Source organism: Gadus chalcogrammus, chromosome 1 (genome assembly GCF_026213295.1).
Source record: "Gadus chalcogrammus isolate NIFS_2021 chromosome 1, NIFS_Gcha_1.0, whole genome shotgun sequence".
NCBI lineage: Eukaryota > Metazoa > Chordata > Actinopteri > Gadiformes > Gadidae > Gadus > Gadus chalcogrammus.
The window spans coordinates 26,112,445-26,124,944 of record NC_079412.1 but is presented as its reverse complement, the minus strand read 5'-3'; the positions used below and the strand labels follow the sequence as shown (position 1 = coordinate 26,124,944).

The 12,500-nt window shown below is 44.1% G+C and overlaps 1 pseudogene; it reads right to left on the bottom strand.

Annotated features, from left to right (window-relative positions):
- Positions 1-5,058: 5,058 nt before the first annotated feature.
- Positions 5,059-12,500, bottom strand: part of LOC130387381 (kinesin heavy chain-like) — a 15,592-nt pseudogene continuing 8,150 nt past the window's right edge.

Here is a 12,500-nt window from a genome sequence, read left to right as displayed (position 1 = left end):
TTAAAAGACCGTCAAACACGCAGTGTAGTTTTAATAACAGAATGGATGCATGAGTCCTAAATATAGGCCTACATTTCATAACATATTACTCCAAATAGGTTAATGGGGCAAAAACAATATCCCATAATTTTCAAGAAGGAATCTTAATCGTCCTCTCGCAGGTCGTCAGCGCTCATCTGACACCGTCATGTGACAAGTCAACATGCCAGGCTGGTGCGACCGTGAGATCGTTTTACATTCGAATTGTATTTTCTATTAATTTGTAGGGGAAAGTTTAAGAAGAGCCAATGCCATATATTGTTTTAAAAGCATTAGGCCTATTTAGTCAAAAACGATTATTTCCTGTAATAGTCCAATAGTTCATAGCACATTGGTCGTATCTATTGATAGCCAAATAAATATACCACCACTTAAAGTTATAAAACAAAGTCCAATTAACTCCAAATCAAATACAATTAACACGCTTGGCGTCTAATTGAACGTAATGACGCAGCTCGCGCCGCGTTAATTAAGCCTACCTTGAGCGTTTTTCATGGTGTCCAGGAATCTGGATCGTGTTTCAAAGCGTCCCCCACGCCGACTACAAAACACGCAAACTGCCAAGTCTTTAGGCGCTGCCGGGGATATATTGCTGCATCCGACAGGTTGGCTGTAAAAAGCTTCGTCAGTTGTGCCGCTGCCTATGTCATGGTATTGTCAGTCGTGTGTCTCCAGCAGTCACAGCGGAATGACATGTCCCGTTGTTGTGAGCTCCTCCTGGTGCCTGGGTGTCTGCTGTCAGCTCCGGACACGCAGGGCGGCGGGGCCCGGGAGCTACACACAGTAGCAGTTATATTGGGATATTCTTCGGTTGTTGGTTGCATGGATTCGAATGGTGGGGGGCGGCGGGGGGGGGGGGGGGGACGAAATGCACGGCAAGGCAGTGGTTAAGTTGAAAAGAATGCTAGTGGTTTGTTTGAAGTCTCTTGACCAGCCTCTGCACACCTACCTTCTAAAAAGTAGTAGGCCTAGGTATGGTTTAAAGTTGCCCCTATGAAATAGTAGGGATATAATTAGTTTTAATCCACCCATCCATCCGTTTAATTTACTCAAGCAACAAGTTTGACATCATTCGAAGACCATATTAGGTCAAAATTAAATTTCTCTATCCGGCATAGGCCTATCTATTTTAATAAACTGTCCCTCCTGATACAACAAAAATGAATTGATTTATTTAGTATGAGACTTAAATAAACTTGCGAGCTTGGTTATATCCCCTGATATTTTATCGCTGTTTACAACCAGCGCATCCTTTCTCATGGGAACAAATATGCGTTGTAATAGAAAGGATGCATCATAAGATAAGCAAAGGACATTCCTACACAAGACAGGCAGCGTGGATATCAGGGAATTCATTTCTTTCTCTTTTTTTTTTTACTAAAAAGAGGAAGTCAGTTCAACATTGTCATGGGAGTTATTGTATTATCTCTCTTGTTGAATTCTCTAGGGCTGCAAAAGTCAGCAAACCGGCACTAGCCTACCCTGCCCCCATGACTCCTGGTTGGCATTGGGCAGGAAACATGACTATATGAATATGTGTTGTGGTCCCGCTTTGCATAGGTCATGAAAGGGCCACATTCAAACAAAGCCTGCATCTAAAATCTCCTTCTATGCGAATCTCACTCTCACCAACCCTCAACGTTTCATTGAAGGTTTTGTTGCTAACTTCTAGGCAAAGATACGCTGCACCACATGTGTGTCAAATATGCAGTAAGTAATATGCAGTTTGTAATGTTTGATATTGTATTATTTAATATTATCAATATTTTTTATATCATCCCAGATTCCAGCTTGTTTTTGCAGTATGCAGGACATTCGTCATTGCATAATCACGATGTAATATTATCTCTTTAGAAGGGTTCACTTCATGACATGGTTGGTGGTTCATGAATTAAGGCTGTAGGTCAGAGGTCATTTAAACAACAGCGATAATGGTTAGACTTGACTGGCTACACACAGACACAAACACGAAAATGGGTAGGTTTATCATCTGTATACACCCCTTTAAACTGTAAACACTAATAGGCCTATACACAATTGTTATGATTGTTTTCAATGTGAGATTGTCAATGATTTATGATATCTAACCAAGTCACAGCACTAGGGAGATATGCATTGTGTTGATCCACTCAAGCCAGACCGTATTTCAAGGCATAACTCCAGCGTTCAATTACAACGAATATCAACTGTTTCCCGAATACAGGAGGAAAAACAAATGACTGTTAGGAACCAGGTTTCTAAATGTTTATTTGATATTTTTACTACAACACATCGGTTCACAGATATTACAGCATTCTAACGGCCGTAGATATATATATATACAGAAATATGCATGATGTACATACTCATGACAACCCTACAGTTCAAGCTTACGCAAATAAATGAAGAGGTACACATTCAGGAGCCGCGGAAAAAAGTGAGCGCGTGTACCTTTAGTTTTCACAATATAACACGGCAGCACACAAGCTATACTTACAGGATTAGCAATATTTACTACATCATAAGATGTCCAAAATCAGACCGTGGAGAGATACGGGTGATGCTATATAGTACATACTTTGCCCACAAAGGTTAATTACGCCGGAGATATGAAGTCACTCTCGACGGATAAAGGGGGGGTGGACGGGGGTTGGGTTGGGTAAGTACTCTGACCAGGAGCTAGCTGAGGATTACAATAGATCACGTCTGGCTGTGTAAAACAATGACATAGCTCTTCTATGTATAGGTCGTACCGTTGCTCTTTTTGCTCTGAAAAACACCACGAGTATCAATTATGTAACTGACAATACAAACCACAGACACCGCAAGGAAGCGTGCCCCACCGCGATCCTGATTGGTTGGCCCTGAGACGAGAAAAACGCCGGCAAACGGCAACATGGACTACATTGACTGACTCTCAAGTGCTGTCACAGTTTTACCAGTAGTAAAAAATACTTTTACTATAATAATGAATTCATTTGTTCTCATATAACCTTTACCTTTATACATGTTGTACCCGATTTCCCCAAGCTGGTTACTTGATTGTATCATTCGTATGGTTTGGGCCACCTTTGAATGTGGAACAGAAAAGCTTTCAGTAGAGGTGTCCTTTTAGAAACCCGATGCGACTTGGCTGAGCGGCATGTTTCTACTGCTGAGGTGTATTACTATCCCCCCGTTTATTCAGAAAGTGGCGCAATCCATGGAATATAGCTGTGGACATACAGTGTACATTTGCGTACAGGTACTCAACTCTCGTCCAATGAGACAGCCCCAAAGCTGACCCAACACAATTCTTAGCTGGGGGCCCTCTATCCTGATTGGTTGGTCAGGATTCTAAAAGAGGAATCAAAGCAGTTACGTGTGCAGGCAGTATGGAAGTCTCTCATTGGCTTATGATGCTTTGACACCTTAAGGAAATGTATGCTTTATGCTTGTTTGGTGGTAATAGATTCAAGCATGCATTTAAGTGTACATTAAATACAATTCATTACAATTTAAAACTTCAGGGGTCTCACTTTTCTATCGAGATAATCAGAGAACACACAATTACAAGGGTTATGAGTTTTGTCTTGACGGTATGGGCCTATAAGTCAATTATCTCATCATATTTCCTCATTGGTTAGAAGCCAGGTAGGCGGAGAAAGTTGCATATGATTAAGTGCCAGAAAAGTTGCGCCCAATCACGGGTATCCCAGCTAAGAAACTTTTAAAAACCAATGACGTTCTACCTCAACGGATGGCCTTGCTGTTCGTCCCAGAATCACTACAATCTAAAATGTGTAGTGTGTAGTAATCATGTGAAAAGATAATGCTTAAGCTTGTTACCTGAAGCCCTAGAGTTAGTAGTTACACATACATCAGTAGTACACAAACACTATTTGTTAATGAGAACGTAACGGTTGGTAAGGATTGGTAAAACGTGGAGCGACTCGCACACAGGGAACGACAGCATGGTGGGTGTTTCCGTGGACAATATTACCTAACACGTACAGTAGCTTTATTCCTCTAACTCTTTGCATTGTCGATACTTCTATGCTTTACCCCCAATTCCAAACTATAGGCCAGGGCATATCTAGTTTTTTTTCCTACGTGGTCTGTCTAAATTAACCTTTTTTCTCTATAGGTTTATAAACCATTCTTTTCTATAAACTATAGATGCAGAAGCTCACAGAAAAAAGGACAGGAATGGACCTGACTTCTATGCAGTACAGCATGTGAAATCAGATCCAATCGCTGTCTTCTAACTAGCTAACTGATCAAGCTAACTAGCTAAAAGATCTAGCCTACTAAGCTCTATCTCCTGACAGCATCATGGTGCGTGTGTTTAGTAATTGGGAAGGTCTCTCAGTTGTCTCTCTATCTGCCATCATCTTATCCATTTGTAGCACTTGCGCTGAAGTCTGCAGTCTGGTTACATGCAAAGGTTTTTTTTATTCTAAGCTAACCCGCTATAAGCTACATACATGCAGAGATTGACGGAACACAGTTGTACTCTAAAGTACCAAACATCCTTACGATGCCCCAATGCTTCCTTACAGGTTGGCTTGGAGACTGGGGTGACTGTACCTTTACAGAAACAGTTACTGGTCAAAAACCCCTACCCGAGTATATACTATATATAATATATAGCTATTATTTACATGGTGTTTCTACTTTCTAATTAACCTTTGCAAGTTGGCCTAGCGATCAAACTCTGTTTCAGTTCAGTAGAGTCAGGGAAAGTGCCTGTAAATTTTGGTTTAGTAAAAGAATAACATTCAACCATTTGATCTATGGTTTCCGGTTCATTTGATTTTGTTGCGATTGTGATTGTGAAGTTCTCTTGGAAAACAAACTATTTCGACAAGATGACTGAACTGAAGCAGAGGCGAAGCTGGCTGATCTCAGGACCTGATTACAGGAGTCTGTGTGTGTGTGTGTGTGTGTGTGTGTGTGTGTGTGTGTGTGTGTGTGTGTGTGTGTGTGTGTGTGTGTGTGTGTGTGTGTGTGTGTGTGTGTGTGTGTGTGTGTGTGTGTGTGTGTGTGTGAGAGAGAGAGAGAAAGACAAGTCACCTTCGGGCTGTGTAAGTGTGGGCTATAGGGGGGCTGACAACAAGGGATAGAGGGCTTCATCGTCGTCATCATCATCAACATCAAAATAAGAGTTTTTGGGGATGTGGGAGAGAGAGGCTGCATGCAGACTGGGGGATGGGATCCATGGACAGGAACAGTGATTGGTCATCTAGAAGGAAAGAAAGTGGATGAATTACAGATCACATGAAACAGCATGTCCTTTATTGTAAATCTAATGTATTATGCAACCATTTTTTTTGGACTTACAACAAACATGTGAAATATACTTTATATATATTGAAGCTATGTGTGTGTTTGTGCGTGCAATTGTGCATGCATGTCTGCATGCAAGCGTACATGCGTGCATGCGCGTGCGTGTGTGACTCACCATAGGATTAACTTGCGGCGGTCTCCTGCTGAATGATGTAGTGTCTGTTTGGGTCCTCGGCTTCAATGCCACAGTGCACATCACTCCTGGTGACAAACACACTCACCTCATTACGCTCTCACCAATACATGATTGACACACACACTCACTCATTCTGCTCTCACCAGCAACTGATTGACATAAATGCACAAACATCCAGTTTTGAGGTTTAAATTACTCCACCTGACTCACACATATGGGAGTAATATATTCAGAATTCAGCCTAAATGACTCAATATAGTTTTTTCAACTGATTTCCCTTCCCTTATTACCAATAGATGGAAAGATTAGTTTAGAAAACCAGTGAAGTGAAGTACATTCAAATGAAGTAGCTTAGATTCCACTGAACTAAGTCACTCACCTGTTATCATTGATGTCTCTCGTGTCACTGGTGGCACTTTTGTTACCTGTTTGGTAACAAGCATTTATTTAGTAATTCATTCAAGCAATTGTTAGTATTTAATAAATAAAGATCAAGATCAATACAAAAAAGTGAAGGTTTTGGGTGTGTGTGGATCCATGCATGTATGTCAAATCAATGCACAAATCCTATAATGCATGTACATCTATGTGTAAACATGTTTGAGTGTGCAAACAGGTATGTGTGTATGGACGTGCATATATGTATATAGTTGTCTGTGTATGCGTGTATTTATGTCCTATACATCTGAATGTATGTATGCACACACAAGGATATCTATTTATATAGTGTGCATGTGTGCATTCGTGCGTGCATTGGCATATGTGTATGTTTGCATACGTGTGCATGTAAGTGTGCGGGCTCATGCCTGTGTCTGTGTGTGTGTGTGCATGTGTGTGTGTGAGTGTTTGACTGCGTGTGTGTGCATGTGTGTGTATGTAGTACATGTGCGTGCATGTAGTACATGTGCATGTATGTGTGCGTGTGTGTGTGTGTGTGTGTGTGTGTGTGTGTGTGTGTGTGTGTGTGTGTGTGTGTGTGTGTGTGTGTGTGAGTGAGTGAGTGAGTGAGTGAGTGAGTGAGTGAGTGAGTGAGTGAGTGAGTGAGTGAGTGAGTGAGTGTGTGTGTGTGTGAATGTGTAACTGCGTATGTTTGTATGTGTTTGCGCGTGTGTGTGTGTGCATGTGTGACTCTGCTCACCGTTGTCTATGTTGAGGGGGAAGGACTCTAGGATGTCTGTGGGCTTGCTGGTCGCTCTGTAGCCCAGTGCTGTGGAAACTCTGGGGGAGAACACACACACATGGGACACCGCAACACAACAAGTCACCGAGGCAGCAACGCACAGACTGCACATTCCACCATGTAAAAATACGGGCCCCAGAATAAATACACGATGTGCGGATTTTAAAAGAAAACCCAGAAATAGATCTATTTTCCTCAAGTCATGACCGGGGTTAAACGCCTGGGTGAACTCAGTTTTGGGGGTTTTCTCGGTTTTTAAACATATGTTGTCTGTTTCATACCATGTCATTTTGGTTTAGCAGATATATGTTCTCACAACTTCACGGGTTGTGTTCTTTTTTGTGGGGGGTGGGGCTTTTTTGTGTGTCCCCTCAGTGTCTGTGGGAACGGGGTCTTTGATGGTCTGTGTTTGTATGTACCCCAGTACAAGGGTAAAAATGTATATGCTTGTATTGTATATTAACACTGTATTTCAAACGCATGCTGAATTTCTATTCATACTTTTTCTACAGGTAATACTGTACACAACATTCCCTGACACCCCAGACACACTATAGGTGTACTAGTGTTTCGGTAATACACTACATTCCCAGACACACTAAACACACTATAGGTGTACTAGTGTTCAGGTGACACTCCTCAACCCAGGAGAACCAAACGGTATTATGATCAGAAGACCCGGGCATGCCCCCAGACTCACGCGTTGCTCTGGACCGAGTTGGGGTTGGAGGCGATGGTGGCGGCGGCCGCCTTCTGGGACAGGGCGCTCTGGAAGAGGGCGTTGCTGTAGGCGTTGCCGTGCTCGTTAGCGCGCACGTACGTGTAGAAGGGGTTGGTGGGCGAGCAGACGGGAAGCTGCTTCGGCCGGACCGGCTTGGCTGTAGAGAGAGAGAGAACGCAGGAAGAGACGTCAGGAGAGGTTGGAGGAACGCGTTCAGGCCTACGAAATGATGCACACTGCATTGGATGGAACACTACCGCTGCTTTTCCAGTGAGTCCAAGTCAGAGTTTTTCAATTGAATGATCTTGATATATATCTATTCTCTGATTATTTATTACACTATTGAATCATTCTTTATGTGGTCATGTTCCTTCCTTGTGAAAGGTGTTGTAGGCAAGATGTAAGGGCCGTAACTTGAGTGTAACTTGTTGGAAACGCCACAGCCATTTGTCAGCAGTTTGAGGTCGACTGCTCCTGCCTCTGTATGAGACCATTTAGATTTTAAACCACCCCTGGCTCATTACCCACCAATCAGGGTATCTCTTCTAGGATTGATTCTGGCAATCCATTTTGGCTGTTAATCAAAGGTGTCTGAAATGCGTTCGTCGCGAGGAGGGTGCAGTACCGATCTGTGCAGCATGGGGGCGCCTGAGGGCGTTCTTGGCCCGCATGGCATCCTTGATGCGGTCCACCTCCTGCTGGTAGCGGCGGCGGTCGATCATGGCGCCCTCCTTGGCGTCCCTCAGTGCTGTCTCCAGGGCCTTAACTCTCTCAGCAGTAGACCGAAGACGCTTCTCCAGTTTTGGAAGCTCACAACGCAGATCTGCATTGTCACGTACCAGCTGGGGTAGAGGGGGAGGGAAGAGGTGTGTGTGTGTGTGTGTGTGTGTGTGTGTGTGTGTGTGTGTGTGTGTGTGTGTGTGTGTGTGTGTGTGTGTGTGTGTGTGTGTGTGTGTGTGTGTGTGTGTGTGTGTGTGTGTGTTTGTGTGTGTATGTGTTTGAGTTTGAAGAAAGTGAAGGGAAGTGATTAAAAGGATACATTTTAAAATAAATCATCTTTTAAATCATTCACCTTATCCTTGCCTCAATAGAAATAACTGTTTAAGAAAATACATTTAAATAATGAAATGATCAACATGACAGTGGTCGATCATACCTGTTTGTGAACTTTTGTAAGTTGGTCCAGGTTATTTTCAAGAAAGGAAATCTTCTGCTTCTGGGTGCAAGACCCCCCACTATCATCCGGTTCCATTTCGGAACTCTGGTGGAGCAAAAACCGTTGGAGAAAACAGTTGGCGAACAGAAATAGTAAATAAATAGAAAGGACAAAGATTATAGTATGGAACATACTCTTTTAACCCGCGACGTCAAATCCTGTACAAACAGCTTGCGTAGGTTGTGAAGGGTCTGGAGTTCGCGGGCCTAAAGGAAAGAGAGAGAGAGAGAGAGAGAGAGAGAGAGAGAGAGAGAGAGAGAGAGAGAGAGAGAGAGAGAGAGAGAGAGAGAGAGAGAGAGAGAGAGAGAGAGAGAGAGAAAAAGAGAGAGAAAAAAAAAAACATTTTTAGAAACAAGGCTCAATTGGGATCAAGTTGAATGTGAAAGTGAAGTAAATGAAACATCTAACTCACGACAGTCTCCTCCAGACCCTTCAAGTCTTGTTTGGTTTGCTCATGACGCTCATGCAGGAATCTGACCGGAACAGGAAAAAACGCCAAAACAGTTACAAAAGTAGTTACACAGTAAATGCAATTTCTTGCACAAAATTGCAAAAAATCTCAACAAAGATGTTGGCTGTGAACACTCACGAGAGCTCTTCCAGCCGCTCGCTCTTGGTGTTGTCCTGGCTCTTCAGACGCTCAAAGTCAGAGCGGATCTGGGCCAGCTCGATCTCCATCTTGGAGTTACGACTGGGAACCCAACCGAAAGATTAACCAATGGTTGTTGAAGACGATAATGTTGCAAATCTTCACATGTATTCAACACTACCATTAGTATTAATCAATTATTTCTGAACATTAAAAATAATAATATTGTAAGTATCGCACACGTTCAATTAATAGAGTAAAGAAAAAGGTGAATGTTTACTGCTCGGGAGTGCAACATATTTATATTATATCGGGGCATGTGTCAGTCAACTCCTGGGTTCGAGTTTGAACAAGACCACAACTTGACAATAATGTCAGTAATGTGAACACGTGTCAGTATCACTGAAAGGCGTTAGTGCAGTACTGACTCAGTGAGCTCGTCGATGATCCTCTGCTTCTCGTTGATCTCATCCCGCAGGCGGGCCAGCTGCTTGTGGTGGACCCCGCGGTGAGAGTCCCCCTGCTGGCGGGAGGCTTCTGTTCAGTAGAGACCACAGAGACTGGCGTCTTTCCAAAGAAACTACATGATTTCCATCCCTGTTTTACCAATGGTATCGATAAACCACTAACTCCCAATCACTACCACTAGTTCATAAGAATACTTCAAAAATGTAATACAGGAGTAAAACATTTTAGCGTTAACACTTTAGAAAGATCTATTTAGCTAAATATTGGTCCATATGGTGACAATCCTATACCATTAGTGACTAAACAGAATGACTTGTATGGTGTGGTATGTGAAAGTCCTTCAGCTAGCCATAATGAGGCTAACACATAGCATATGACATCATTTCCTGTGGAGCTGGAGCTTCAGCCTCAGGTAGAGGAGATCTCCCACTCACCTTGACGTTACCCTCCTCTGTCTCGCCCTTCTCTCCCTCCTTCTCCTCCGCCATTGAGTTATCTGGACACACAGAGAGCTGAGCATTAAAGACAGCTCTGAGAGTACGTGTGTTTGTGGGTTCATTATATGTGTGTGTCGGTGTGTGTGTTTGTGTGTGTGAGTGCAGCTGTGTGTTTGTATGTGTATGTATATTAAGCGCTATATACATTTCATTTATTATTATTATTATTATGTACAGTATATGTATGTGTGTGTGTATACAGTGTGTATGTGTATGTGCACGCGTGTGTGTGTGACTGTGCGTGTGTATACAGTGTGTGCGTGGGTGTGTGTGCGCGTGCATGCATGTATGTGAGTGTTGCTGCGTGTTTGTATGTGTAGGTATATACAGTATATGTATGTGTGTGTGTACCCTGGTCCTGCAGCTTGGCCAGCTCCTCGCTCAGGGAGTCGTGGCTCTCCTCCACAGCCTCTTCTTCTGCTCCACGCTCTGCATGTACTCCGTCAGGGAGCGGATCTTAGCCTCATGCTACACACACACACAAACACACACAGAAACACACACACACACATGGACAGACACGCACACACACACACACATGGATAGACGCACACACACACACACACACACACACACACACACACACACACACACACACACACACACACACACACACACACACACACACACACACACACCAGAAGGTCAACCTTCTGTCATTATAGAGATCAAGACTTTCAGCATGAATTAAATTCTCTCCTGTAGTCATTTGAAAATCCATATTATCCATTCAGACCTGCATCTACAATTGTCACTTTGATTATTTCCATTCTCAACCAGACCCTACCCTTTCAGCCACTAATCCATCCATCCCTCAATCCAGCCCATCCCATCCTACATCCTTCACCAGAAAACCCAAATTGTTAATACATGCATCCATTCATCCGTTCACACTCCATCTACCCACCCACCACCCATCTGCTGGCCCACCCACCATCCATCCATCCATCCATCCACCTACCCACCCAGCCCCTACCACCACCCATCCACCCACCCACCCATCACCCTCCACCCCCCACCCCCATCTGCTGGCCCACCCACCATCCATCCATCCATCCACCTACCCACCCAGCCCCCACCACCACCCTCCACCGCCACACCCCACCACCCATCACCCATCTGCCCGCCCAGGCTGCCTCTGACCTGGGAGATGAGCAGCTGGCAGGAGGACAGCTCGCGGCCCGTCTCCTCCATCTTGCGGTGGCACTCCAGCTGCATGTTCTCCAGCTGCGGCACCTTCATTCACCATGCTCTTCACCTCCGACTTGATCTTGCTGATGTACAGCCGTGCCACGTGACTCCTCCTCGATGGCCCCGCTGATCTCCACCGGCTGAGAGACCAGCAGAGGATCATGTAGAAGGGGAAGAGAGTTGGGGGGGGGGGAGAAGGGGGGAGGGAGAGAGAGGGAGAAAATTTGGTGGTTGTTGAGTTGTTGTGGATTTCGAATCTCAACTTAGTCCGGATCCTTTGTTGTTTAGTGTATCACTCTCCCTCTATTAAACTGGATCAGACCAACGTGTTAACAGTGCAATGTATGATCACCCAAGCTGATATTTATCATGGTATCGAGCATGGTAGCTAAACGGGATGTCATGTGATCAAGTGCCGATAATGATTGGATACAAAGCAAGGGAAACCACATCTAGATCTGTTATGTTTTATATCTTGTGTCGGCATCAATCATCACCGTTGACTTTGTTGGATGTTGGTATGAGTTTAAAGTATTGAATACACATGAATCTGTACTGAGTGTGAGGAGGATCTGAACGCACCAGTTTGATCCTACTCTGTACCGAGGGTGATCTGAACGCACCAGTTTGATCCTACTCTGTACTGAGGGGTGAATCTTAAACGCACCAGTTTTGATCCTACTCTGTAACTGAGTGATCTGAACGCACCAGTTTGATCCTACTTCTGTCTGAGGGTGATCTGAACGCACCAGTTTTTATCCTACTCGGACTGAGTGTGGCTGAACGCACCAAGTTTGATCCTACTCTGGACTGAGTGTGTTCTGAACGCACCAGTTAGATCCTACTCTGGACTGAGTGTGATCTGAACGCACCAGTTTGATCTCCCCGTTGCCTACGATGGCGCTGAACTCGCTCAGGTCCCTCATGAGGCCGTTCAGGACGTCGGCGATGCGCTTTCTCTGCTGACCACTCACTTCCTGCATGTGGGATAGCTCCGCCTCCACTCCATCAGCTGGCCTACCCCAGAGCAGACAGAGGAGATAGGTCATAGGTCATAGGGAAAACATGGAGGAGTTCAAATAACACAGGAATGTTATTACACAGTTACACAGGAACATATTTTGGCGATGTATCCTGGTAGCGAGCATGGTAGCTA